Raw genomic sequence first — 27590 nt, forward strand, 5'->3', positions numbered from 1 at the left:
CTTCAACAAATGGTTTTGGGAAAATTGGACAGCCATGTGCAGAAAAATGAAACTGGACCATTTTCTTATACCAACACAAAAAATAAACTCAAAAGGGATGAAAGACCTAAATGTGAGACAGGAATCCAACAAAATCCTAGAGGAGAACACAGGCAGCAGCCTCTTTGACCTCGGCCACAGCAACTTCTTGCTAGACATATCTCCAAAGGCAAGGGAATCAAAAGCAAAAATGAACTATGGGGACTTCATCAAGATAAAAAGCTTTTGCACAGCAAAGGAAACAGTCAACAAAACTAAGAGGCAACCCATGGAATGGGAGAAGATATTTGCAAATGTCTTATCAGATAAAGGGCTAGTATCCAAAACCTATAAAAAACTTACCAAACTCAACACCCGAAAAACAAATAATCCAGTCAAGAAATGGACAGAAGATATGAACAGACATTTCTCCAAACACGGCATACAAATGGCCAACAGACACATGAAAAAGTGCTCAACATCACTCATCATCAGGGAACTACAAATCAAAACCACAGTGAGATACCACCTCACACAGGTCAGAATGGCTAAAATGAACAACTCAGGAAACAACAGATGTTGGCGAGGATGCAGAGAAAGGGGAACCCTCTTACACTGTTGGTGGGAATGCAAACTGGTACAGCCACTCTGAAAAGCAGTATGGAGGTTCCTCAAAAAGTTAAAAATAGAGCTACTCTACCACCCAGCAATTGCACTACTAGGTATTTATCCAAAGGATACAAACATAGGGATTTGAAGGGGCACATGCACCCCAGTGTTTATAGCAGCAATGTCCACAATAGCCAAAGTATGGAAGGAGCCCAGATGTCCATTGACAGATGAATGGATAAAGAAGATATGGTATATATATACAATGGAATATTACTCAGCCATCACAAAGAATGAAATCTTGCCATTTGCAACGATGTGGATGGAACTAGAGGGTATTCTGCTAAGTGAAATAAGTCAGTCAGAGAAAGATAAATATCATATGATTTCACTCATATGTGGAATTTAAGAAACAAAACAGATGAACATAGGGGAAGGGATAAAAAAATAAAATAAGATGAAATCAGAGATAAACCATAAGAGACTCTTAACTATAGGAAACAAACTAAGGGCTGCTGGAGAGGAGGTGGGTGGGGAGCTGGGGTACCTGGGTGATGGGCATTAAGGAGGGCACTTGATGTAATGAGTACTGGGTGTTATATGCAACTGATGAATCACTAAACTCTACCTCTGAACTTAATAATACACTGTATGTTAATTAATTGATTTTAAATAAAAAAATCCCAATGCACAGCCTGCACCGAGACCAAATAAATCAGAATTGCTGGGGATAGGTTACGGGTATTGGTATTTAATGAAACCCCCTAGGAAGTTCCAATGTGCAGGCAAAGGTCGAGAACCTCTGCTTTAGAAAGTTTATCAGGGAGAAGCCAGCAATGTTTGCCCAGCTACTGATTATAGACCTCAGCCCATTGGAGTTGGCTTGAGCCCCATCCAAAATTTAATAAATCTAAATCCAGGGTTGGGAAGGATGGGGCTAGAGAATCTGAATTTGTAAATAAGTTTCTCAGGTGATTTTTGTTTTCTTTCCCATTTGACACATTTGGAAAGATAAAAAGATATTTTCTGTTCTTGATTTGTCTAGATGAGTAGTCCTTTTCTTTCAATGAACAAATGTTCATTGAACACTTACTATATGCCAGAGTCTATTCTAGTTGCTAGAGGTATATCAGTCAAAAAAGAGACAAAGATTCATGTCCCCATGGAGCTTACATCATGGCAGAGGGATGATCAACCAATCTAGTAGATAGGTAAGGTATATTAAAGTTGATAAGTGTTTTTGGGAAAAAAAGAAAAACTTGAGTAGGGTAAGAGAATCATTCATGCAAGACAAAGTCATGGCTTCCCAAAGATGCCTATGTCTTAATGCCTGGGACCTGTGAATATTTTACCTTAAATAGCAAAAGGCACTTTGCAGATATGATTAAGGAGTTAATATGAAGAGATTATCCTGGATTATCTGGGTCAACCCAATGCAATCACAAGGGTCCTATTAAGGGGAAGAGGGAGGGAGGAGAGTCAGAGTTGGAAAAGGAGATATGGATGGCAATGGAAGCAGGGGTGAGAGAGATTTGAAGATGCCACAGTGCTGACTCTGAAGATGGAGGGGCCATGCAGGGGGGCTTCTCGAAGCTGGAAAAGGCAAGGAAACAGATTCTCTCTGGAGCCTCCAGAAGGAATGCAACCCTGTTGACACCTTGATTTTATTCCTATAAGACTTAATTTGGATTTTTGACCTCCAGAAGATAATAAATATGTAAGATAATAAATTTGTGTCATTTTAAGCCACTATATATATGATAATTTGTTACAGCAGCAATTAGAAATTAATAGTGGGAATGGGAACAGAGAACAATATAAAATAGAGTGGGTTGGCCTCAATGAAGCGGACATTGAGCAATGGCTTGCAGGAGGTGAAGGAGCGGCCAAGGGGCTAATTGGGGCAAAAGCATTTCAGGCAGAAGGAACAGAATAAAGGCCCTAAGAGCTGTCTGGTGTGTCTGAGGTTCAGGGAGGTGGCCAGCAGAATAGAGAAAGTGAGGGAGAAGTAGGGGAGGAGGCGAGAAGATTGATAAGCATGGGTCAGTGAAGATCATGTGAGCCATTGGAGGTCATTGCCTGGACTTCGGCTTTTACGTGGAGATGGTAATTACAGGAGGGTTCTGAGCAGAGAAGTGACATAGTCTGTGTTCTGATTTAAAAGGATCCTCTGGCTGCTGAGTTGAAAAGAGACTGCAGGGCGCCTGGGTGGCTCAGTTGGTTAGGCAGCTGCCTTCGCTCAGGTCGTGATCCCGGGGTCCTGGGAACGAGCCATGCGTTGGGCTTCCTGCTCAGCGGGGAGTCTGCTTCTCCCTCTACCCCTCCCCCCCGCTCATTCTCTCTCTCTCTCTCTCTCTCAAATAAAATCTTTAAAAGAAAAGAAAAGGTACTGTAGGAAAATTTTGAGTAGAAGCAGGGAGACCATAGCAGCATCTGGGTGGGACATGACAGTGGTTCTGGCCCGGGTCAGAGAAGTGGTCAGATCCTGGATACTTCTTGAAGATCAACAGGATTTCCTTCCTGAGGGACTAGACATGGGGTGTGAGGAAAGATGGGGCCAAGGTCGAGTTTTAGTCTTGTGAAATTCTTAAATGATTTTTGAAAATAAAACCATCTTTCCCAAGCCCACCAACTACAGGAAGCTAGATTAAAGAAATCTCAGGTCAGATCAGCTCCTCTTTGGCTATGCGCCCTTGTAACACTAAAGCCATGTAATCGGGTTTGTGATGCTAAGGCTAGGAGACCTCCACATAGTTGATTAAATTTATTTCATCATTCTTGATAATCTCATATATATGTGGTTTGGGGGATTCTCTGTTATAACATCTCATTGATTTTTCCCTCTCAGTTCTGATTAATGAGGAAATGAAATTAAGTTGTTTGCATACTTTATCCAAGATTGGTGTCATACTGGCTAAGTCAAATCAATACTTGAGCAAATGTGAAATTACAGCTTCTTTAGCGTGGAACATTCTGGGTATCATTATTGAAGAAGATGTCGATTAAAAAGTAGTCTTTAAAAAACAGCTGCTATCAGGGTGCCTGGGTGGCTCAGTCGATTGAGCATCTCTCAGGGTCCTGTGATGGATCCCAGCTCAGGCTTGGTGGGGCATCTGCTTCTCCCTCTGCCCCTCCCCCCAACTCGTGCACACTCTCTCTCAAATAAAAAAAATCTTAAAAAAAAAAAACAGTTGCTAGGGGCGCGCCTGGGTGGCTCAGTCGTTAAGCGTCTGCCTTCGGCTCAGGTCATGATCCCAGAGTCCTGGGATCGAACCCCACATCGGGCTCTCTGCTCAGCAGGAAGCCTGCTTCTCCCTCTCCCACTCCCCCTGCTTGTGTTCCCTCTCTCACTGTGTCTCTCTCTGTCAAATAAATAAAATCTTAAAAAAAAAAACAACAGCTGCTATCATTTCAATTACTTGCTTATTTAGGCACTTTGAATTTTTTCATTGGAAGGCACAATAAAGAAAGTAGACTACTGACATTTGTAATGGATTTAGCATTCATAATTTGACTCTGCCTGACTGCCTTCCAGAGTTGTAGTTTTGCTACTGAAGTTTCAGAAGCCACTCAGCTAATGACTTAGCTAACCAGCCACCCAGCATTACACCTCAGTGCTCTTTTGTTTTTCTCTACTCCTCCTCAAACTTGGTCACAAGTGATAAAAACTTGCATTGCTTTTTTTTTTAAGATTTTATTTATTTATTTGAGAGAGAGAGCACAGAGGTAGAAGCAAATTCCCTGCTGAGCAGAAAGCCCGACGTGGGACTTGATCCCAGGACCCTGAGATCATGACCTAAGCCAAAGGCAGATGCTTAACAAACTGAGCCACCCAGGAGCCCGCCTTTTTTTTTTTTTTTAGATTTTATTTATTTATTTTATTTGAGAGAGAGAGAGAGAGTGTGTGTGCAAGCATGGGGAGGGGCAGAGGTAGAAAGAGAATCTCAAGCAGAGTCCATGCCAAGGGTGGAGCCCGACTCGGGGCTTGCTCTCACCACCCTGAGATCATGACCTGAGCCAAAACCAAGAGTCAGATGCTTAATCGATTGAGCCACCCATGAGCCCCAAATTTGCTTTGATTTTTTTTAAGATTTTATTTATTTATTTGAGAGAGAGAGAATGAGAGATCGAGAGCACGAGAGGGAAGAGGGTCAGAGGATCATGTCCTGAGCCGAAGGCAGATGCTTAACCAACTGAGTCGCCCAGGCACCCCTGTTCATTCATTGTTGATGGACATTTGGTTTATTTCCACTTTTGGACTACTGTGAAAAATGTTGCTATGAACATTCATGTACAAATTTTTGTGTGGACATATGTTTTCATTTCTCTTTTTTTTTCTTTTTTCAAGATTTTATTTATTTATTTGAGAGAGAGAGAGAATGAGAGAGAGAACACGAGAGGGGGGAGGGTCAGAGGGAGAAGCAGACTCCCTGCTGAGCAGGGAGCCCGAAGCGGGACTTGATCCTGGGACTCCAGGATCATGACCTGAGCCGAAGGCAGTCGCTTAACCAACTGAGCCACCCAGGCGCCCTGTTTTCATTTCTCTTGGGTATAAACCCAGGAGTGCAACTGTTGCATCATATGGTGACTGTATATTTAACCTTTGGAAAAACTGCCAGACTGTTTTCCTAAGTGGTTACACCCCCACCAGCAATGTATCAGGGTTCCAGTTCCTCCACATCTTCACCCAATTATTATTTGTCTTTTTTATTATAGTAATCCTAGCAGTGTGAAGTGATAAAGCATGTTTGTTTGTTTGTTTGTTTGTTTTTTCAATTAATCACAATGGGGGGTGCCGGGGTGGCTCAGTTGGTTCAGCATCTGAATCTTGATCTCAGCTCAGGTCATGGTCTCGGAGTTGTGAGATCAAGCCCAGCATGGGGCTCTGCACTGTACATGGAGAATGCTTGGGCTTTTCTCTCTCCTCCTTCCGCCTCACTCCCCCCACTCATGCTCACTATCTCTCATGCTCTCTTCCTTTAGAAAAAAGACAAAACAAAAAAACAAACTCTCAATCACAATGGGAATTTAGTTATTTAATGCAGCCACTAATCTAATGTCACCAATAAAATCTAAGCAGTTATTTCACAAAACCAGGGTTATAACCAGTAGACATGTGTTAATAATCTATACAGCTTAACATTACACCAGAAAAGGAGTTGAATATGAAATTTCCCTTGATTTTTGGTGGTCATCAAATTTCATGGCACAGATTACCAATAAAATTGTAAAAAACAGATTTTAAATATTTTCAATAAAATGGTAGAAATTTAATGAGCCTTTTAGTTTTCTTTCTTTTTTTTTTGGTTTTGTTTTTTGAAAGATTTTATTTATTTATTTGACAGAGAGAGACACAGTGAGAGAGAGATCACAAGCAGGGGGGGAGGGGTAGAGGGAGAAGCAGGCTTCCCACTGAGCAAGGAGCCTGATGTGGCACTTGATCCCAGGACCCCGGGATCATGACCTGAGCCAAAGGCAGACGCTTAACCGACTGAGCCACCCAGGAGCCCGAGCCTTTTAGTTTTCATATCGGGCTGAAGATTTAAAACATCAAGCTGGCCCCAATCTGTAAACAAATGACAGATAAATATTTACAATGACTGGTCAGTTTATTCAATTATAATAGTACTGGAGGACTACTCACCGCTGGCAAAAAAGCAAACAAAAAAAACACCATTTGGGGTTAATTTCTCAATGCAAACAAGTATGTGTAAATACTGTGATAATATAAACTTGGAATCAAGATGATGATGAAAAATAACACACAAGTCAATTTTATTTCTGATCTGTCTTCATAAAGCCTTCTGGCACCAAACACCCAACACTGTTCCTCAATAAAACTAAATTAAGAAGAGTAAAATGACTCTACTTGCTGACATTCTTCTACAGAATTATCTTTCACTAGGGCAAGGCTCAAGCTGCATTAACTTGCTTCTCTAGAGTGTGATTAGCAGAGCACCAAATTTATAAACTTATAGGACCGCTCAAATGCTGAACACACTTTTCAAACAGAAGCAAACATCCTCCCCGCCCCGTTCCTAGTTCCATGTGTCGTTATTCTTGAAACTTACGTGGTTACCAATAATAGAAGAATTAGGGAAGCTTTGAACATACCTTGTACTTTTTGTCAAGGCTAAAGTGCAAAATATTTCCATATTTTAATAGGAAAAAACATCAAACATACATAATAAAGGAACTGAAGTGACAGTAAAGCTTAAAAAAAAAAAAAGCCTCCTGGGTGGCTCAGTCAGCTAAGAGTCTGCCTTTGGCTCAGGTCATGATCCCAGGGTCCTGGGGTGGAGTCCCACATTGGAATCCCAGCTCAGCTGGAGTCTGCTTCTCCCTCTCCCTCTGTGTGCACACTCACTCTCTCTATCTCTTTCAAATAAATAAATAAAATCTTAAAAAAAATAAATATATACTTGAAGACTACAGAAGACCAATTTAATTTTTCTTTCTTAAGTGAAATCTGTAAGTGAACCAAATTTTCCTAGAACTTGACATTTTGTTTTGTTTTTTTTCCTAAAGATTTTATTTATTTATTTGACAGAGAGAGACACAGTGAGAGAGGGAACACAAGCAGGGGGAGTGGCAGAGGGAGAAGCAGGCTTCCCGCCGAGCAGGGAGCCCAATGCGGGGCTAGATCCCAGGACTCTGGGATCATGACCTGAGCCCAAGGCAGACGCTTAACAACTGAGCCACCCAGGCGCCCCTTGTTTGTTTTCTTTTTCCCAGGATCAGAAATTCCAAAATTTGAGGGAAAAAAATGGAAAAAAAAATAACATTGTGTGACAAATAGACATTAAGTTCATAAAGAATCTTTTTAAAAAATGAGATATTATGGAAGAAAATACCATGAAAATAATAATAATATGAAAATGGCTTTTTAGGCACACTAAATTTGAGCCTTGATCTTCATGAAGATACTATAGCTTATATAGGAAACTATAAATATATAAGACTCCAGAAAAAAAAGTCAAAATACATATTATTTAACATTCTGTAGGCCTAGAAAACTTTTGAGGGGAGGAAAAAGGATAGCCAACCGAATCTTCACTTAAGAATACAGAACTATGGGGCGTCTGGGTGGCTCAGTTGGTTAAGCGACTGCCTTAGACTCAAGTCATGATCCTGGAGTCCCAGGATCGAGTCCCACATCGGGCTCCCTGCTCGACGAGGAGTCTGCTTCTCCCTCTGACCCTCTTCCCTCTTGTGTACTCTATCTCTCATTCTCTCTCTCTCAAATAAATAAATAAAATCTTTAAAAAAAAATACAGAACTATGGGGGTGCCTGGCTGTCCTAGTCGGTAGAGCATGTGACTCTTGATTTCAGGGTTGTGAGTTCAAGCCCCGTGTTGGATGTAGAGATTACCTAAAAATGAAATCTTAAAAAAAAAAAAAAAAGAATACAGAACTATGAAAAATTGCTGGGTCAAAAGGGTACTCCAAATGGAATCATAGTTTGTGAAATCATACAACTTAAATATATTTTTTAAAAGGAAAGAAAAAGTACCAGATAATTACACTTCCTTCCAAAAAGGAAATCTTAAATTAAGGGGAAAATCTTCTAATAGTGTAAATGAGCCTGGCTCAGAAAGCAAACCGAACCATGTATCCAAGATTCTATCCATAAAAGTAAAGACATTACATCTTTAATATTAAGGAAATAGGCTATAAAAAAGTTCATTCTCAGACATGGTTTTAGTAAAAGCTCATTTGTGCTCCTTTGTGGGTGCATAATAAGGTTCCATGGGTTTGTGCACTTTCCAGTATTACTCACCGACCAATTCCAAAGAAAAGGAGCCATTTAATACAGTGAACTGCCCACTGGCTGTTGTTATGTAAACGGTATATTACTGCTTCCCACTGGCTGTGTCGAGGTTCATCTGGTTTGGTTTTCCTTTGCTCCGAAGTTCTTCTGAAGCTGACCTCACAGCCAGATACTTGGATAAGTGATCAACAGCGGCATAATCTTGTCTGTGCACTATCATCTTTTTCTGTGAGTGTGGGATGACGCCTGAATCCTTAGTCAGTTTCACTAGCACCATCCAGTACTGGATCGATTGCCACTGTTGCATTGCTGTTATCAAGCTCACGCCAGGAATCATCAGATGTTTTGGTCCGCTTGGTACTAGGTCCTGTCTCCACCGTCTTCTGCTCCACTCCCGTTTTCAATCTGCTGTTTCTTGCCTCGCTGTAATCTGTAGTCCTTCCTCAATGCTCTCACTGAGTGCTTGCTGATTATCATGCTTGTGGATCCTGGCTAGTACTCTCTCGATGAACTTCATACTGATCACAACTTGGATAAATTTTACTGATGAGTGCATGGAAGTTTGGGTCTGGCCTTAGTGATCTTTCAGAAACTAGCTTTTTCTGACAGGTAGGGCATTCTTTGTTTGTTTTAAAGATTTATTGATTTATTTATTTTAGAGAGAGCATGAGCAGGGAGGGACAGAGGGAGAAGGAGAGAGAGAATCCCAAGCAGACTCCATGCTGAGCGTGGAGCCTGACTTGGGGCTCAATCTCATGACCCTGAGATCAAGACCTGAGCCAAAACCAAGAGTCAGACACTCAGCCAACTGCGCCACCCAGGCGCTCCAGGACAATCTTTATTGCCATTTCCAAGGGCTGTAATAGTGCAATCTGCACAAAAACGATGTAAACACTCCTTTGCAGTCATGGTGTTCTTCAACATATCCAAACAAATTGGGCACATTAATTCACTATGTAGACTTGGAGATGAAATCACAATTTCTAAGCCATCCATTATTGCCTCTTGAGGTGTTCATTGTAATTCATACAAACTGAGTTCCCATGTTCTGCTTATGGTTGAGTTCCATTTGTCTGCATAGTGTGAGACCTCGCAGCTCCTGCTCCAGCCCAGGACTTGCTGGCCACAGCCAGACCCAGATTCAGGTATGAGCCTCCCAGTATCAAAACATATTTCTTAATGAAAAATGGCCTGAAATGAAAGTTAGTGCTAGATCTGGATACTGAAATTTAGGAAAAGCTAAGAGGCATCTACTCATTTTTCAGCCAGAAGACTATTTTATAACTGACTTTCAAATCCTGTATCTACAGGAATCATTAAGAGTCTGAAGGATTTTGCTCACTGAGGGCACATCTACTTTGGCACCAGTCATAGCAGTCACAAAATCCCCATAGCATCAATTTCACTGTCCAAATTACAGAAAAGTACGTACTACTTGAGCGCCACAAAAAATATCACAGCACCATCTAAAAATGGTTTCAGACTGTTTTTAAAGCATTCTCCGGTATAATATTTTAGCACAGCTGAGATATTTGGAGAATCCCTTGGAAGTCTGTGATAAAGGAATGTTTACTCAGCCTAATCATGGAATGTGACCAGTATTTTTCAGTTTACTCAGCCTAATCACTAAATGATTAATAATACAAATCATTTCTATACCTCTAGGTATATGTGTAATTTCGAACATGGCAGATCCTTAAGGCAGAGTGTGAAGAAGGGAGACTGAATATTCTCCCTCTGCTGTGAACAAATCTGCCAGACAGATGAGCTGGAGAAGGTCATTCAACCTCTCCGAGCTACAGTTTCTCATTTGGGTTCAGAATTAAATATCTCTAAGGTTCTTTCCAATGTAAAGAGAATGCTATTTGCTATTCAAAGACCTGGATTTTAGTCCTGGCTTTGCCAGTTATTAGCTGTGTGACCTTGGGCAAATTATAAAACCTCTTTCAACTTCTGACTTCTCACTTGTAAAATGGAGATAATAACACTTCCCAGGTTATTCCGAGGGCCAAATAAACCAATATATGGGATAATACTTTCTAATAAATCATGAGGTAATAAATTAATGCAGAGGTATCAGTTTTTTTTTTTTTAAAGATTTTATTTATTTATTTGAGAGAGAGAGAGAGAGAGAGAAACAGCATGAGAGGGGAGAAGGTCAGAGGGAGAAGCAGGCTCCCCGCTGAGCCGGGAGCCCGATGTGGGACTCGATCCCGGGACTCCGGGATCATGACCTGAGCCGAAGGCAGTCGCTTAACCAACTGAGCCACCCAGGCGCCCTCAGTTTTTATTTTTAAGAGTAGCTGATCATAGGGGTGCCTGGGTTGCTCAGTGGGTTGTCAGTCAGTTGTTTATCTGACTCTTGGTTTTGGCTCAGGTCATGATCTCAGGTGTGTGAAATGGAGCCCCGTGGCGGACTTTGTGTGCTCAATGCAGACCTGCTTGAGATTCTCTCTCTCCCTCTGCCCCTCCCCCTGCTTGTGCTCTCTAAATAAATAAATAAATAAATAAATAAATAAATAAATAAATAAAATCTTTTTAAAAAAGAGTAACTGATCATAAAGCAAAACAAAATAAAACAGTTTTTATTTGTGGTTTTGGTTTCTTCAAAAGTCACGAAAACAGGAAAATTATAAATGTACTTACTGGGCCTTTATAGCAACAGGCACTTAGTTTAAAATATTCATGACTTATAATATATAAAATGCTGCACTCTGGGAATGCTTGGCCATGGTGAAGGAATAGAGCCTATCAGTTCTGATACAGAGGAGCACTGAGCCAACACTAAGGAGCAGTGGGCTTATTGGTTTCCAGCAAAGGCACAAAACACAGCATATCAGGTAGCCATGAAACACTTTGCTTCTTGGGACCTAAAAAAAATCATACTTTTCCCTGGGTGCAATCCCTAAAGATTCAAATTATATACAACAATTTTGATGGACTCTAGAGTGTGTGGGGGAGTGGAGGGAGGGATAACTTTAAGTAAAAAGAAATCTGCTTAACTATTCCATGACCTGAGTAATTTAGGCATGCAATGCATTGAAATGAAGTTGGAAGTCCCAGTACCATGGACTGATATTCTTGGTAATGCATTTTCTTCTACCAAGAGTCTGTAGACTGCTCCATGGGATCCCAGTATTCTTTAGAAGCTGCAGCAGAGCCAGGAGGCAATTCCCAAGGGTTATTAGAGTTTGGATATATGTGTTGGGTGGGATTATATAATATTGTATCTGTCTGGGATATATGATTATTAATTCATTTCAGTTCGTTATTGAGTTATTGACTAATTGATTCAGCCTTTAGTGGGGGCCTACTGTGTGCTAGGCTTTGTGCCAGGAGCTGGAAGCACAAAGTTTAGTAGGACTGGTCTTGATTTCAACTAGCTCACAGTGTGATGCAGGAGAATGATATAAAAACAGATACTGTGCTTATAACTCAAGGTGTTAACTGCATACGTCTGGATTCTACCACTTCTGTTTATTCTTTCTGAGTCTCAGTTTTCTCATCTGTGAAAGGCAAGTAATAACACTTCCCTTACAGTATGTGCATAGTTGTTTGTGTAGATCCTGGTTTCTGATATGTTCTTGTTCCCCTCCCCCACACGGAGAATTGTTTGGTGATGGGAGAAGGCTGTGCTCTCTTTTTGAGGGTCCGATTCCATATAGCTTTTCAGGCTACAAGGAAAAGCTGGGCAACCTAAAGACTGGGAGACTTCTTGTAAGGAATTCTAGTATCCAACCAGCTACTCTCTCTTTCTTGGGGTCTTTATTTCTCTCTCTGATTTCCATCATCAGCCTTTCTTTGGGTTTTGATTGGATCCGTTAGTCACCATCCAATGGAAGACCCACAACTGAAAGACTCAGATAGGAGAAGACTCACCATCCAGTATAAAAGACCCACCAAAGATAAAGACTCTGGCCTAGAGAAGTCTGTCCAGCATAGCTAGACATTTTCTTTTCAAAGGCCAATATGAATAAAGGCTGATATTTTTCTTTCTTTGTAAGTTTTTTTTTCAAGATTTTATTTATTTATTTGACAGAGAGACACAGTGAGAGAGGGAACACAAGCAGGGGGAGTGGGAGAGGGAGATGCAGGCTTCCCACTGAGCAGGGAGCCTGATGCAGGGCTCAATCCTAGGTGACCTGAGTTGAAGACAGACGCTTAACGACTGAGCCACCCAGGCGCCCCTCTTTGTAAGTTTTTATTTTAATTCCATTCAGTATTATATTAGTTGCAGGTATACAATATAGTAATTCAACTCTTCCATACATCACCCTGTGCTACTCACAACAAGTGTACTCCTTAATCTCCATCACCTTTTAACCCGTCCAGCCAGCCACCTACCCTCTGGTAACCCATCAGTTTGTTCTCTATAATTAAGAGCCTCTTTCTTGCCTTTTTTTTTTTAAAGATTTTATTTATTTATTTAATTGACAGAGAGAGAGAGAGAGACAGCGTGAGAGGGAACACAAGCAGGGGGAGTGGGAGAGGGAGAAACAGGCTTCTGGCTGATCAGGGAGCCTGATGCAGGGCTCGATCCCAGGACCCTGGGATCATGACCTGAGCCAAAGGCAGTTGCTTAACCAACTGAGCCACCCAGGCACCCCAAGCCTGTTTCTTGCTTTGTCTCTCTCATAAAGTAAAGGGAAACCTTTACTTGTTTGTTTTGTTTCTTAAATTCCACATATGAGTGAAATCATATGGTATTTGTCTTTCTCTGACTGATTTATTTCGCTTAGCATAATACTCTCTAGCTCCATCCATGTCATTACAAATGACAAGATTTCATTCTTTTGTATGGCTGAGTAATATTCCACTACATATATATACCACATCTTCTTTATGCATTAATCAGCTGATGGACATTTGGGCTCTACATAACTTGGCTATTGTAGATAATGCTGCTATAAACATCAGGGTGCATTTATCCCTTTGAATTAGTATTTTTGTATTTTTTGGGTAAATACCTAGTAGTGCAATTGCTGGATTATAAGGCAGTTCTATTGAGGAACTTTCTGAGGAACCTCCATACTATTTTCCAGAGTGGCTGCATTGCCACATCCTCGCCAATACCTGTTACTTGTGTGTTGATTTTAGCCATGCTGACAGGTGTGAGGTGATACCTCATTGTAGTTTTGATTTGTATTTCCCTGATGATGAGTGATGTTGAGCATCTTTTTGTGTGTCTGTTGGCCATCTGTATGTATTCTTTGGAGAAATGTCTGGTCATGTCTTCTGACAGTTTTTAAACTAGACTATTCATTTTTTGGGTGTAGAGTTGTGCAAGTTCTTTATATATTTTGGATACTAACCCTATAGCAGATATGTCCTTTGCAAATAACTTCTCCCATTCTGTAGGTCGCCTTTAGTTTTGTTGATTGTTTCCTTCACTGTGCAGAAGCTTTTTATTTTGATAAAGTCCCAATAGTTTATTTTGCTTTTATTTCCCTTGCCTCAGAAGACATATCTAGAAAAATGGCTGCAATGGCCGATGTCAAAGAGGTTGCTGACTGTGTTTCCCTCTAGGATTTTAATGGTTTCCTGTCTCACGTTTAGGTATTTAATCCATTTTGAATTTATTTTTATGTATGGTGTAAGAAAGTGATCCAGTTTCATTCTTTCTCATGTTGCAGTCCAATTTTCCCAACACCATTTGTTGAAGAAATTGTCTTTTTCCCATTAGATATTCTTTCCTGCTTTGTGGAAGATTAATTGGCTATATAATTGCAGGTTTATATCTGTATTTTCTGTTTTATTCTATTGATCTGTATGTCCATTTTTGGGCCAGTATCATACCGTTTTGATTCTTACAGCTTTGTAATAGAACTTAAGTCTGGAATTGTGATGCCTCCAGCTTTGCTTTTCTTTTCCAAGGTTGTTTTGGCTATTCAGGGTCTTTTGTGTTTCCATACAAATTTTAGGATTGTTTGTTCTATTTCTGTGAAAAATGCTGTTGGTATTTTGATAGGGGTTGCATTAAATGTGTAGATTGCTTTGGGTAGTAGGGACATTTTAATAATATTTGTTCTTCCAATCCATGAGCATGAAATGTTTTTCCATTTTTTGGTGTCTACTTCAATTTCTTTCATCAGTGTTTTATAGTTTTCAGAGTATGGGTCTTTCATCTCTTTGGTTAGGTTTATTCCTAGGTATCTTATTATTTTGGATGCAATTGCAAAATGAGATTTTCTTAATTTCTTTTATTGGTGTAGAAAAGTGTAACAGATTTGTGTGCATTGATTTTGTATCCTATAACTTAATGAATTCATTTACAGTTCTAACAGTTTTTTGGTGTAGTCTTTGGGTTTTCTATATAGAATAGCATGTCATCTGCAAATAGTGAAATGTTTACTTCTTCCTTACCGATTTGAATGTCCTTTATTTCTTTTTGTGGTCTGATTGCTGTGGCTAGAACTTCTAGTACTACGTTGAATAAAAGTGGTGAGTGGACAGCCTTGTCTTCTTCCTGACCTCAGGGGAAAAGCTCTCAGTTTTCTCCAATTGAGTATGATACCTGTTGTGTGTTTTTCATGTAAGGCCTTTATTATGTTGAGCTATGTTCCCTCTAGACCTATTTCACTGAGGGTTTTTATCATGAATGGATATTGTACTTTGTCAAATGCTTTTTCTGTATGTACTGAAATGATCATATGGTTCTTATCCTTTCTTTTATTGATCCAATGTATCACATTGATTGATTTGTGACTATTGAACCACGCTTGCAATCCAGGAATAAATCCCACTTGATCGTGGTGAATGATGTTTTTAATACATTGTTGGATTCAGTTTGCCAGTATTTCATTGTGAACTTTTGCAACTATATTCATCACAGATATTGGCCTGTAGTTCTCTTTTTTAGTGATGTCTTTATCTGGTTTTGGTATCAGGGTAATGCTGGCCTCATAGAATGTATTTGGAAGTTTTCCTTCCTTTTCTATTTTTTGGGATAGTTTTAGAAGAATAGGTATTAACTCTTTTTTTTTAAGATTTTATTTATTTGACAGAGAGAGAGAAAGAGAGCACAAATAGGCAGAGAGGCAGGCAGAGGGAGAGGGAGAAGCAGGCTCCCCGCTAAGTAGGGAACCTGACACGGGACTCTATCCCAGGGCCCTGGGACCACGACCTGAGCCGAAGGCAGACGCTTAACGACTGAGCCGCCCAGGCGCCCCGGTATTAACTCTTCCTTAAATGTTTGGTAGAATTCCCCTGTGAAGCCATCTGGTCCTGGACTTTTGTTTGTTGGGAGTTTTTTGGTTACTGACTCAATTTCTTTGCTGATTATTGGTCTGTTCAAATTTTCTACTTCTTCCTGTTTCAGTTTTGGTAGTTTATATGTTCCAGGAATTTATTGATTTCTTCTACATTGTCCAATTTGTTGGCATATAATTTTTCACAATATTCTCTCATGATTATGTTTATTTCTGTAGTGTTGGTTGTTATTTCTCCCCTCTCATTTGTGATTTTATTTATTTGAGTTCTTTCTCTTTTTTTCTTGACAAGTCTGACCAGAGGTTTATAAATTTCATTGTTCTTTTAAAAAAAAAAAAACAACTCCTGGCTTCACTCATGTGTTATATGTATATTTTTTAGTTTGTGTATAATTTATTTCTGCTGTAATATTTATTATTTCCTTTAGCTTGTTTTAGGTTTTATTTGTTGTTCTTTTTCTAGCTTCTTTAGATGTAAGGTTAGGTTGTTTATTTGAGATTTTTCTTGCTTGTTGAGGTAAGCCTGTAGTGCTAGAAACTTCCCTCTTAGACCCACTTTTGCTGCATCCCAGAGGTTTTGGACCATTGTGTTTTCATTTTCATTAAGGCTGCTATTTTTCAAAAAGTACAATAAGGGACAGTGTAAATGACTTGTAAGCTTCTGGCTGTAAGACACAGACCTGAGAACGGAACAGTTTGTTGATTTGGGGACATTCACAATAGCTACTCGAAATTGTTCACATAAAATGTGCTTTACATGGTCCCTTATTTTATCCTCACAGCAACCCAATGAGAGTGAGGATTATTACACTTAAGAGACAAGATAACTGAGACTTACAGATCTTAATGAAGTTGTTTCAGTGCAAGAAACAGCATATGCTGGAGTAAGTTCTGTTGGACTTCCAAGCCCCTGTGATGTCGTGGGGGCTTTCCCCTCCGAGACCTAAACGGGAAACCTTTTCTGAAGTCAGTACCTGCACTACTTATATTTCTTATTGCACACTGGTTTATTTTTATCTTTAGGACACTCAGGGAATTGCTTATTTTGCTCCCTTCTTCACAGTGGCTAATGGTTTATGAGGTACAGAGAGATATAAGTATAGATATAAGAGTGTGTGTTGGGGAGTGGTAGACATACAGTTATTCCCTGTGCTCTCCCAGGCAGGCCTGGGAACAGTGACACCTAACAGCCATGAGCATGCCTAATGACCAGATCTTAGCTTCTAAATACTACTCCCCACTAAAAGTAAAACAGAGCTCCTTGAGAAATGACTAATTTCAGACAAGGCTTGGACAGAGAATGTATAAGATGGACCTGGAAATTTTTGTTGTGAAGAGACTGTTCAAGTAAAGATGGGAACATGCCAAAAAGACACAGAAGCGGGGCGCCTGCGTGGCTCAGTCGGTTAAGTGTCCGACTCTTGATTTTGGCTCAGGTCATGATCTCAGGTTGTGAGATCAAGCCCCATCTCAGGCTTCTCACCCAGTGAGGAGCCTGTTTGAGATTCTCTCCTTCTGCCTATCCTCTCACTTGCTCTTAACTCTCCTGCTCTCTCTCTAAAATAAATAAATCTTAAAAAAAAAAAAAAGACAAAGGAGGTAATTTGAAGGAGCTCCCACTTGCCACATCTGGGACAATTTGACCATCAAAGTAAATAATAATAATAACTTGTTAAAACCAATTGAAAAATATAGGCATTCATGATCTAAATAATGAACGAATAAACTCTTCTTCATATAGCAGAATGTAGATTACCAAACACAGAGGGAAACAAGAGGGGCTAGAGATAGGAGAGAGTCCAACAAGTATAGTGGAAGCCAAAAGAAAGAATTGCATTGGGAAGGCAGTGACTATTCCTGACAGGACAAGCAAGGTAAATTCTAGAAAGGATCTGGCAGATCTGGGCCATGGAGGTCACTGGCAAGAACTGACTGGATGGGTTGACGAGGGAATGGGAAGTGAGAAAGCAGAGACAGCAAGCACAGTCAACTCCATGAAGTTTGGCTGTGAAGTGGAGGAAAGAGGGGGATAGCAACAGAGGAACATGCTGAGTTTAGGGAGGGCTTTTTAAAATGGAAGAAACATGAGTAGTTTAAATGCTAATTGGAAGGAACTAAAAAAGGAGGATGGATTAAAGATACAGGAAAGTGAGAAAACATTTGAGGTGAGGTTCCAGAGGTGAGAAGGGGTCCACCAGATGGGGGGTTAACGCTTGCTTTATAGCCTGAGTGAAAAAGATGAAATAAAGGATAGTAGGTAGATTTAGGGGCAAAAAGTTGAGGAAGTTTCTGTCTGATGGTTTCCAAGTTTTTGTGAAATAAGAGATGGAGTTATTGTCTGCAAGTGAGGGGCAGACTCCTGGGGCTAGGGACATGAAGAACACACAAAAGTGTCTGAGGAACAGGGGAGATAAAAAGCTGGCTCGAGACATGCAGACCACTTCTTGGAAGCATCAAGGGTCCAGTGGAGGGTGGCAGTCTTGGAGTTATAGTGGCTCCAACCTTTGTGGTTATGATGGTCTTTCTCCTGTACCTCTCAGACTGAGTCTGCAAACCTGGAAGACCCAGCTTCCTTTTTCTTCCTTCTACCCTCCCTTTCTTCTTTCTTCCTTCCTTTCCTTGGCAGGTAGAAATGATGTATCACGTACTGGTTATCAACTGATTGCCTCTAAGTTCCAAATTCACCCTTCAAGTCCTGCTCGGCAAACATGGAGGTCCGTCCTTTAAATGTTTCCTTTGCCAGCTGATGCAATATGAAACACTGTCAATAGAGGATGCTAGGAGAAACAGTGCAAGAGGAAGGGACTTTTTTTTTTTTTTTTTTTTGGTCTGGTTCTGGTGTACTAATCTCCACAGGTAGAGAGCTTCCCAGCACCAGACTCCTTCAGTGCATGGTGGTTAGCAGCACCTAATGGTCAGCAGGTTTCCCCAGGACTCCACTTGAGTGGTTTTATAGTGGGGCACCTCCAGTGAGATACCTCTTAATTAACAGTTTAATGTAGAACCCTGAAGGATAGGGACACCTGGGTGGCTCAGTTGGTTAAGTGTCTGCCTTCTGCTCAGGTCATGATCCCAGAGTCCTGGGATGGAGTCCCACATCGGGCTCCTTGCTCAGTAGGGAGCCTGCTTCTCCCTCTGCTTGTGCTCTCTCTCTCCCGACAAATAAATAAATAAATAAATAATCTTTAAAAAAATAAAAAAAGAAAGACCCTGAAGGATAGATTTCCAGCAAGTTCCAGAGGGCAGATTTCTAGCAACTCCACCAGGTCTGCACTACAATGACTTCTCTGCCTTCAATAACCCACAACTGTGTCTCCTCCAAAAGGTCTGGATCTCAGGTCTGCAGGGCGGGGAATCCCTCCCTTGGGCACTCTATGTCAGCCCAGGGATAGTAGCTACTCCTTATATCTGCTCGTCTTATATTCTTTAAAGTTCTTTTTACTTTTTACTAGCCAGTCTTTCATTACTCTGATCCTCTGTTATAATAATTCTTTATATTAAACTTTACCTGTTCAAGTTCTGTGTGGTTTATGTCTCCTGATTAGACCCTGACAGACACAGAACTGGTATCAGGAGTCATAGCAGGTGATAGACCCACAAAGATGGGATTTGGTGACGAGTTTGGGCATGCTTTCACCCTTGTGCAGTGCTGAGCTCTTTGTCAGTGGAAAATGGGATGTGGGTAATTTATGACATGAAGTGACATCACACTTAATCAAGCTATCACTTGTTGTTTATTGTGATGAAATGCCAACTGAAATAAATGCCGTGGAGGCTAAGTGGTTGCTGCACTTGACCTTTAAAGCAGTAATGATGACTAGGAAGACTATGGTGTGGGATGGGGGCACTTGAGCACTTACAGAGAGAAAACCCACAATCTCAAATCTTTAACACTTAAGTCATGGTCTTCGAACCCAAGAGTTGCCATGACAGCCTTAAAAGAATTCCTTATTTCTTGTATCCATAGGGTTATTTTTGAAAATTGAATACAAATTTAAGTATGTGGGATGCTGAATTACAAGAATTTACAGTCTCACCAAATGAAAGTAAAAAATTCCCGTGTGAAACTAGGGAATTATGTAAAAGTTGAGGCATCACTTGGTAAAGAATATGATCCTAAAACTTCGAATAGGAACATATATTTGGACCCAGATGAAACTGCAAATCTTTCATGGAACCTGAGAAGCCAAAGGTGAATTATGCATTATTATTAATTTACTGCCTCTCAGCTCAAAGCCATTCTTTATTGCCAGCTCTGCAGAAATAAAGATCGACCCTTTAAATATGCTTCCTTGGCCAGCTGGTATGATGATCAGCTTTGTCAGTAGAGGGTAACAGAGAAGACATTGCAGGAAGTTTCCCTTCTTGCTTCCGATCTGTTCCTGTTGGCCGACTTCTGTGACACAGGCAGTTAGTTTCTCTAGTATCCAGCTCCTGCCCGATGGGTGGCTTCCCTCTCCTGGATGCTCGTTCCTTTCAGTCACATAGGCTAGAAACCTCAGAGTCATATGAAACTTCTCTGTTTCCCTTGCTGTCCTATATATTGATCATCAGGTCAAGTTGATTCTGTCTGCTGAATATTTCTCATCCTCTATTCCCTCTATCTCTATCCTTAGCCCCCTCTCAATTCCCATTCTCACTGCTTCAGTTGAAGCCTCACTTAGAGGATTTGGATAGCTCCAAACCTAGAGCCTCTGCCTGTATTTTCACCTCAAATTAATTCATTCTCCACACTTCAGACAGAGCGATTTTATTAAAATAAAGTCTGATCTTGTTACCCCTGGGTTAAATTCTTCAAATGGCTTCCCATTTTTTACAGCAGTGGTCTCTATACTTTGTTCCTGCACCCCCATCAGTAAAATGTTTTTGGCCATGCAACCACAATGTAGGTACATTAAGTTATATACATGTTCTACTCAAAATTATGAACATAAAATGTATACAAAAAGAGGAATGAAAATGGGCAGTGTAAAAAGAAATGTAAATAGAATTTCTAGTATTTTCTTCCTATGCCTCAATAGTTATTTTTGGAGTCTCCTGGGGAGTGTTTGCTTACTTTAGATACCACTAATTAATTGGTCAAAAGAACTGCTTAGCTGAAATAAGTCAATCAGAGAAAGACATGTATCATATGACCTCACTGATATGAGGAATTCTTAATCTCAGGAAACAAACTAAGGGTTGCTGGAGTGGTGGGGGGTGGGAGGGATGGGGTGGCTGGGTGATAGACATTGGGGAGGGTATGTGCTATGGTGAGCGCTGCGAATTGTGCAAGACTGTTGAATCACAGATCTGTACCTCTGAAACAAATAATACATTATATGTTTTTTTTTTTAAAGATTTTATTTATTTATTTGACAGAGACAGAGATAGCGAGAACAGGAACACAAGCAGGGGGAGTGGGAGAGGGAGAAGCGGGCTTCCCCCCCGAGGAGGGAGACTGATGTGGGACTTGATCCCAGGACCCTGGGATCATGACCTGAGCCGAAGGCAGACGCTTAACGACTGAGCCACCCAGGCGCCCACATTATATGTTAAAAAAAGAAAAAAGAAGATAGTAGGAAGGGAAAAATGAAGGGGGGGAAATCGAAGGGGGAGACAAACCATGAGAGACTATGGACTCTGAGAAACAAACTGAGGGTTCTAGGGGGGAGGGGGTGGGGGGATGGGTTAGCCTGGTGATGGGTATTAAAGAGGGCACGTTCTGCGTGGAGCACTGGGTGTTATACGCAAACAATGAATCATGGAACACTACATCAAAAACTAATGACGTAATGTATGGTGATTAACATAACGTAATAAAATAAAATTTAAAACAAAACAAAAAAACAAAACAAACAAACAAAAAAGAACTGCTTAGCTTAACATACAAAGCCCTCATGATGACTCTTTTTTAACGTTAAAACTGGGCTTAAGACTTATGCCATCTTCTTTACTTTTCTGTTGGAAGTTGGAGACTTCTGTCCATGGTCCCATAGTCCTTTTTTCATATTTTTTTTCCATAGCAGTTTTCATCTGTGGCAGGTTCAGAGTCTCCACCTCAGAAGACTTAGAGGCAGAAATTGGGTGGAGGTGGTTGGGTTTGGAGGGGGTTGTGGCTACCTGACTTGTCCTGACTTGTCCTAAGTCCTGCCTTAGATTATAGTGATTTATCTGGCATGACTTTAGTGAAAGGATGTTGAAGGTGATAAGGGTATTGAAGCTTCCCAGCACCCACCTCTTGGCAAATCCCAGAGATTGGTGCAGGGCTGTCAGGGTCTGTTGATAGAGGACTCATCAGGAAGGAAGAAAACCACAGCACACATGTCTGGTTCAAGAGTGATGGGCCAGGGTCAAGGGAAAAGTAATTCTGAGAGGCCTGCTTAGTCTGTTCCTCTCATCATCCATCATCCTCCAGGCCACAGTCATGTTAGACTTGTTATAGAGGCAGACAGGACCAGACCTTGCCATGGTGAGCCATTTAGGATGTGTAGTGGGATGCCTCTGTAGGGTTTGGAACCAGGGAATTACATGGTCTGATTCATGTTTTATATGCACCACTCTGGCTGTCTTATGGAAACTAAATTGTAGAGGGACAGATGGAAGTAGGGTTAGCTTTGTGTGGATATTGTGGCAGCAATGGGGCCTCAGGTGGGCCATAACCCTGGCAGTCATTGCTACACTGGGCCCCAACAATGCCACGAGTTATAATTAAGTTTGTGCCACATCAGAGGAGATCCACTGGAGTAGCCAAGAACACATGTGACACATGCCCTTGGCAGATCAGGATTTTACAGCAGACGGAGTTCCCAGAAAACAGGTGGGTAGGACAAAACCAATGACATTCTCCTAGGACCATGGTGGTGGCCTCATTTTTCATCTCCAGGCTAGCATTAGCACGGCCTGGGAAGCATGGGTTACACCTTTATTGCTTTGCTTTCATCTGTCATTAAGAATTCACTTTTTAATTGGTACATATATGAATACACAATGAATATATGACTATATGATATGTATATATCTTCACACAAACTTTCAATGTGAAAGAGATATTTGAATACCAAGAAATTGATAAGCTTCCTTGGGCTTTTGAAACCATCCCTAGAACAAATACCAAAGAAGAACAAAATATCATCACTAATGAAAATGGACAGAGAGGACCATGAGTCAATAGTACTTTGCACTTCAACCACCTGCCAACAGAGCATTTCAAAGGGCTGGATATATCTGAATATCATATCCTTCCACATAGATTAGAAGGCTGTGTCATTACTACCTCTCTTAAGACCTAAGTATGACCCTTGTCAGGGTGAAATCAGCAGCTATTTCCCAAATCATAGAGATATTGAATAACAGCTTTGGTCAGGAAATGGGTATTGCATTTGGCTTGTCATGACAAGTTCCTGGCCTGGGCAAATGGAATATTGCAGAAATATGTGTGTGTGAACACTCATGTGCACACAGGTGGGGGTGAGGGTGGGGAGTTGAGCTTGATAAAATCAGCAGGAGGCAGGCCAAGTAGGAGGGACATTGGCTTTGGCATCAGGCAAGATTCTGACTCTGCCTTTACCAGCTGTATGACTCTAGAAAATTAACAAATACCCATAGACCTCAGTTTCCTCTTCTGGAAAATGAATTTATAATTCCTACCTTGATGAGTTACATGTGGATTAGATTAACCAATATGTGCAAAGTATCTAGTATGTAATAGGTGCTGAGCAAATATTATTGCCTGTAACTCTTTCTTAATCATTGCTTAATTTAAAACAATTTAAAATGACTACTGTTTTTGAAAAAATAATTTGTAATTATATAAAATTCAAGTCATATACAAAGGTACAAAGAAGAAAGTAACAAATCATGAAATTTCCTACCACCAAAAGAAAAAAACCAACAACCTGTTTTTAGCATTATGTGATAATCGTTTCATACCTCTTTCTGTGCAAATATGTAATTTAACAGGTAGATAGACAAATAGATTAAAAATAACTTTACAGAGGTGCCTGGGTGGCTCAGTCAGTTGAGCCTCATCTCTTGATTTCAGCCCAGGTCATGATCTCAGGGTCGTGAGGTTGAGCCCAGGATCAGGCTCCGAGCTGATCCCTCTGATCCTACCCCCTGCTCTTTCTCTCTCTCAAATAAATAAATAAATAAAATCTTTTAAAAATAACTTTACGTATTTTACATATATTTTAAATACATATGTTAACTTTAATTTTGCTTGATATAACAGAAGCAAATGAAACTAATGATGGGGGATTTTCTGAACTTCAGATAAATGCTTATGCACAAGTGGTATTTGTTTCTTAAAGATTCATTAAGGTTATATAAAAGATAATGAAAGTATGATGATTCTTTTTAATGTGCAGTTTTCATTTTAGCTCATATGTGCTTTATTTCCCGAGTTGGTGCATGTTTGAGAGTTTCTGCTTAATGATTTTATACATGGATGACATTTTTATGAGTGGAATATTCTAGATTCCCTTCCTTTGCGCTATGACTCTAGTCTTCCTTCGAGCTATGACTTTAGTATCACCTCACACTGGCTGGCTAGCTGAAGATTTTTCTCATGTGAAGGTCATGCTTTCCTGCCCAAAAGCCAGTGGAATGCCTTCTTTATCCTTGAAGTTCAATAGCTTAGCGAGGATTGACTCTGGGTCAGTCATTCTATGTTAATTTTTCCAGGTATATGGTGTGCCCTTTGACTGCTGATTACATTCTTTTATATCTCTGCAAACTTTTCCTGTTTCATTTTTCACATTCTCTACCTCAGGGCCACCAGTTAACAACCTGGATTGCCTCTTTCTTTTTCTTTTTTTTTCAAGATTTTGATTGATTGATTGATTGATTGATTGATTGATTTGACACAGAGAGAGATTGAGCACAAGCAGGGGGAGCAACAGGCAGAGGGAGAAGGAGAAGCAGGTTCCCCACTGAGCAGGGAGCCTGATGCGGGGCTCGATCCCAGGACCCTGGGATCATGACCTGAGCCAAAGGCAGATGTTTAACCAACTGAGCCACCCAGGCGCCCTGGATTGTCTCTTTCTAATTTCCATAATCAATAATTTTTGGTGGGTGCTTTAATCTATTTCTTTTATCCTCTGAATTCACTCTGATTATCTCAAAATTAATTTTTATTTTTGATCATATTGATTCTCTTCCTTGTTTCTAATTGACTAGATTTTTAATGGTGGTATTTTGGTCCTCTCTTTGCTTCCCTGGTTCTATAATCTTCCTTTCATCTCATTTTGTGGTGTTGTTTTCTTGTCCCTGTGCTCTTATTTTCTGATTCATCTATAGTGCAAAGCACTTGTAGGGACATTTTCTTCTAATTTTGGGCTATGTTTTCTTTCCAAACAGGGTCCTAAATGTTGTAGCATCTGTAAGATTAGTCCTCTTGTCTGTCTACATCCTTTGGCTAGGTGATTTCTTCTAACCTTTGACTTTGGATGCTATGTATATGTTAACAACTGGCATATTTATACCTTAAGAGTACACCTATCTCTTGAACTCAAATTAAATTTCAATGGATTCCTTGCTATTTCCACTTGTATATTTAATATGCATCTTAAAAGCCAAATGTCTTATAGAGAACTCTTGGTTTTCATTTCTTGCCTCCCATTCACTTGTTCCTCCCTCAATGTTCTCATCAGAATAAATGGCACCAATACTCACCCCGTGGCTCAAACCAAAGGCCTCAGAGTCATCCTTTTCATGTCCCACATCCAATCCACTACCAAGTCTTGATATTTCTACCTTCCAAATGTGGCCTAGCATTCTGCATGTCTTTCATCTCCACTCCATTGTCATTTTTTTCCTGGACACTGAGTGCAGGATGCTTAGCTGGCCTCCCTTCCTCCACCGTTACCCCCATACAATTGATTTTCCACTCAGGAACCAGGATGTGGTGGTTTAAAACATGTCTGCAAATTCTTTGACACTGTCATCAAGAGATGGAACCTAGTTCCTTTTCCCTTGAACGTGGACTTAGTCACATGCCCGTGACTTCCAAGCCCAGGTCATAAAAGATGATATAGCTTCCACCTGGCTCTCCTGGGATGGTTTCTCTTTCAGTTCATTTGCCATTCCTCAAGAGAGCCCAGCCCACATGGACAGGTTGCATATAGGTGTTCTATCAGACAGCCCTAGCTAAGGTCCCAGCTGACAGCCCACCAGATACTTGAGCCAAGAAACCTTGAGATGACTCCAGCCACAGTCAATATTTACAGGCAACTACATAAGAGACCTGGAGCAAGAGCCACCTCATTGAATCCAATCAGCCTCCAGAATTGTGAGAATAATAATGATAATAATGAGTGTTGCTGTTATTTTATACCACTAAGCTTGGAGCTGTTTGTTATACAGCAATAAATAACTGATACACAGAGTGATTTTCAAATATAAATGATATTATGTTACTCCTCCACTTGACAACATTTAATGGTTTAGAATTGAGTTTAAAATAAAATAAGAAAGAATGAAGGGGAGTAAATCTGAGGGGGAGACAAACCATGAGAGACGATGGACTCTGAAAAACAAACTGAGGGTTCTAGAGGGGGGGGGTGGGGGATGGGTTAGCCTGGTGATGGGTATTAAAGAGGGCACATTCTGCGTGGAGCACTGGGTGTTATGCACAAACAATGAATCATGGAACACTACATCAAAAACTAATGATGTAATGTATGGTGATTAACATAACAATAAAAAATTTAAAGAAAAAAAGATAAGATAAAATAAAATAAAATAAAATAAAATAGAGCAAATCCTAGATCTGGTTCTGCCTGCCATCTCCTAACCCTTTCCTCTTGCTCATTGTCCTCCAGCCACATGGGTTTCTTTTCTGCTCCTATAAATACCAAGTGTTTTCTCTCCACAGAACCTTTGCACATGCTCTTCCCTGCATGAAATGGACTTCCCATGCCATGGCTAGATCTTTCTCCTCTTTCAGGCCTCAGCTCAAGCACCAGCTCTACAGAGTATTTCTCTCTCACCTTGTCTAATCCTCCTTCCCATCACATCACCCTTCTCAGTTCCCTCAGAGCAGAGGGAACTAATCTAATCACATTTAAAAAATTAGCTTGTTATTTGTTTTTTAAATTGCATGTCCTCCTCCCCAAGTTAGAACATAAACACTGTATGGCAGGAGTTTCATCTTGTTCCTTCTCAGAACCTAGCATAGTGGTTGGCACATAGGAAGCATACAGTAAATGTCTTTAGAATGAACGAGTATCAAGGGAAGATTTTGGGATTTGCCACCTTTACATGGAAATCCTACCTACCATTGACACATTTCATCTGATGGTATTTCCTATTTTTGAATCTAAACTAATTAAAAGGGAATAACCTTTTGCTGGTTGTCATCAATCACTTTTATTCATTCATTCACTCATTCATTCATTCATTCATTCATCAAGTACAAAATTCCTTCTCCCAGAAGGTGGGGGTAAACAAACAATAACCACTAAAGATATAATGTAAGGTTAGGATATGATAAGTCTATGAAGAAAAATAAAGCAGGGCAAGGGGATAGAGAGTGAGGGGGCACTGCTTAGATGGAAGGATTAGGAAAGGCCTCTCTGAGGAGGTGAATTGAGGAAAGACTTGAATGAAGTGAGAAACAGAATCACGTAAAGATGTGAGAGTCTTCCAGCATGGAGATCAGTAAGTGCAGAGTCCCTGAGAAAAGAGCATGCCTGGTGTGTTTGAGGAATAGCAGAGAGACCAATGTGGCCGGAGCAGGAGAGAGAGGCAGGAGATGAAGTCTGAAGGGTCATGGGGGCCCGTCAGGAAGAGTTTCTGAGCCCCTAGTAAGGTCTTTGGTTTTTATTCTAAGAATATTGGAATTGTTGGAGGGTTGAGTAACTAGTCTTTGTTTTAAGAACATTCTAGCTGCTTGTTGAGAAATTGGACATGGCGGGACAAGAGAGGGAGCAGGACGATGGTGAAGAGCTACCACATCAATTTCCTTTGATCATTCCAGGCCAAGTTTTGAGCAGGGCCTCGGA

General features: G+C 40.5%; 1 pseudogene; it reads right to left on the reverse strand.

The window, feature by feature from the left end:
• Positions 1–8339: 8339 nt before the first annotated feature.
• On the reverse strand, positions 8340–9477 carry LOC114214285 (E3 ubiquitin-protein ligase RING2-like; annotated as a pseudogene).
• Positions 9478–27590: the final 18113 nt, after the last annotated feature.

Source organism: Eumetopias jubatus, unplaced genomic scaffold (assembly GCF_037043125.1).
Source record: "Eumetopias jubatus isolate StellerSeaLion01/CBP00866 unplaced genomic scaffold, mEumJub1_p1.0 scaffold_12, whole genome shotgun sequence".
NCBI classification, from domain to species: domain Eukaryota; kingdom Metazoa; phylum Chordata; class Mammalia; order Carnivora; family Otariidae; genus Eumetopias; species Eumetopias jubatus.